Raw genomic sequence first — 3,028 nt, forward strand, 5'->3', positions numbered from 1 at the left:
TCTCATCAGACCAGAGAATATTGTTTCTTATGGCTAAGAGTCCTTCAGGTGCCTTTTGGCAAACTCCAGGTGGGCTGCCATGTGGCTTTTGCTAAGGAGTGGCTTCCATCTAGCCACTCTACCATACAGGCATGATAGGTGGATTCCTGCAGATGGTTGCCCTTCTGGAAGGGTCTCCTCTCTCCACAGAGGAGTGCTGGAGCTCTGACAGAGTGACCATCAGTTTCTTGGTCACCTCCCTGACTAAGGCCCTTCTCCTCTGATCGCTCAGTTTAGACGGGCGGTCAGCTCTTGGAACAGTTCAGGTGAATCAGAATTTCATCCATTTATGGATGATGAATGCCACTGTGCTCATTGAGACCTTCAAAGCAGCAGAAGTGTTTCAGATTTGTGTCTCGAGACAATCCTGTCTCAGAGGTCTACAGACAATTCTTTTGACTTCGTGCTTGGTTTGTGCTCTGACGTGCACTGTCAACTGTGTGTCCTTATATGTAGACAGGTGTGTGCCTTAACAAATCATAGCCAATCAACTGAATTTACCCCAGGTGGACTCCAATTAAGCTGTAAAAACATCTCAAGGATGACCAGTGGAAACAGGATGCACTTGAGCTCAATTCTGAGCTTCATGGCAAAGGCTGTGAATACTTACGTACATGAGATTTCTGAGTTTTTTTTATTATTATTATTTTTAATAAATTTGCAAAAAAAAAAAAAGATAACTAAAGAAACAAAAAGAAAAAAAACAACTTTTTTCTACATTGTCATTATGAAGTAATGTGTGCAGAATTTTGAGGGAAAAATGAATTGCATCCATTTTGGAAGAAGGCTGTAACACAACAAAATGTGGAAAAGGTGAAGCACTGTGAGAACTTTCCGGATGCACTGTATGTCCTTTCAGCTTGTCCCTTGTTTCACTTTGAGCTGCCACAGCAGATACAAGGTGTTTTTTTTTTTTTGTGCCGGTTTTACGCCGGATATCTTTCCTGGTGCAGGTCTGCATTACATGGAGTGTGGGCAGGGTTGGCCTTGAACCAGGAACCTTCCACTCTGGAAGCAAGCCCACTTAACTGATCGGTCACCACCCCTGCCAGCTTCTAGAGATAATAATAATAATAATCATCATAATAATAATAATACTCAAGACAGGAACTATTGATCAAGGCATTTATTGTGATATTTTAAATGTGGTCACTAAACCATTAACTTCCAGTGATGATGATTATAATAATAATAATAATAATAATTGAACAGAAGGCATGGACTCAAGGTGCTTATTGTGATATTTTCCTTAAAATAGTACATTTACAAATAAAATTTTCAGTAAATTTAACTAGCATAAACTTGATACATAATGATTTTGTGATTTGCAGGTTCCCTCAATACTGTAAATTTAAATCATTCATTTTATTTCAAAAAAAGGTTTACTTTCCCGATGTAAACTTCAGGCTAAAGGTAAAATTAATTCATATTACAATAGTCAGCCTGGGTTTTAGTTGTAAGCTTACTTGAGGAAGGCGAGGCTATTGGCTTCCTGTTTGTTAAGTAATCTCACTATGTTATAATTTACCGTGAAGGTAGTCCCATGTACTGTATTTGTTTTAATTAGTCCATTCCACTTACTTTAAAAAATGAAAGAAATGGTCATCTTTATGCCTTTCTTAAATTCGACATCACCTTTGGAAATAACTGGAGCATCATGAAGTTTAGCAAAATTGTAGCAGCTACCAAAAAACTGTATTCCAGCCTGTTCAACCCACCAAATGATGGTGTATCCTCTAATAGATCTTTGGATTTAATACTACAACATATAAGGCATTCAGGTAGATTGACTCATTCATAAACAGGTAGGGGACCCCCCCCCCAACTCCTACAATATGAACCATGCATGTAGGTCAATTTAATTACATTATCATAATGTAGGCAGCTATTTACTGGCAAAAAAACAACAACAAAAAACCCCACTTTTTCTCAGGTGTTGAGCTCACCACAGCAGGTCTGATATTGATCTACACTGAGATTTGGCATAACACTCCAGTTCTACATGGAGAAACACACAGCTTCTTGTGTTCCCATGTGGTCTCATAGCCAAGTACTAATCAGGACTTACTCTGTCAGACAGCTTTTCTGTTCTGCCATGACATTTCCAGGTTTATGGAAGTGCGTGGAAGCTGAGGCTATATGAGAGGCCAGACTTTGGAGGACAGATGATGGAGTGCTCTGAGGACTGTCCTTCACTGTACAATACCTACAAGATGCGTGAGATCTACTCTTGCGTGGTGTCCGACGGTGCATGGGTGTTCTATGACCTCCCAAACTACAGGGGGCACCAATACCTCCTGGAACCAGGAGAGTACCGGCAGCACAGCGACTGGGAAGCAACCTCACCAGGTGTGGGTTCCCTCCGCCGGATCACAGAGTTATGACGAGCAACTGATACAAGACCTTTTCAGATGCCTGAAACTATGTAACTAACAATAAAGGAGAAGCACAAATTCTGACTTGTTTTTCTTGCTGTAATATATGTCGTAATTTCACTAACTGTGATATAAAAGCTGAAGTGTCTACATTTATTGAATGACAGAAACAAAGAAAAAAAAAGTTTTGTTACCAGCAACTGAAGGCTTTGACAATAATTTTACCCTAAAATGTCCTGAGAAAAGTCCCCTGGTAAATATCATGCGGGTGAATTAAATATGAAGTGTCACTGGTCTTGAATGTGCACAGGAAATATTGTAAGCACGAGATAACATGTACAAAAGAGACTTTTTTTTCTGAAGATGATGGCAGAGGAAAATCCAAGCAGTATTCAAAAGAAAATGGGCCTTTGCATGGAGTATATGAGTCTGCTTTGTAAATTATTGGCAGTCAGTCCATTAAGTTGTGATACTTCTTGGGGATTACTTGGATCTGAGGATGTTGTTACAGATGTTCAGGTACTGTTCCTAAACTGTATAGAGTTCAGGAACAGTACCTGAACTCCAACAAATTATTTGTCCTGTTTATAAATGTGACCAAAACAACCACACAA

General features: G+C 39.5%; 1 pseudogene; it reads left to right on the top strand.

Annotated features, from left to right (window-relative positions):
* Positions 1–2,486, top strand: part of LOC117520294 — a 3,957-nt pseudogene extending 1,471 nt beyond the window's left edge.
* The last annotated feature ends 542 nt before the right edge of the window (positions 2,487–3,028 follow it).

This window comes from Thalassophryne amazonica, chromosome 1 (assembly GCF_902500255.1).
Source record: "Thalassophryne amazonica chromosome 1, fThaAma1.1, whole genome shotgun sequence".
NCBI lineage: Eukaryota > Metazoa > Chordata > Actinopteri > Batrachoidiformes > Batrachoididae > Thalassophryne > Thalassophryne amazonica.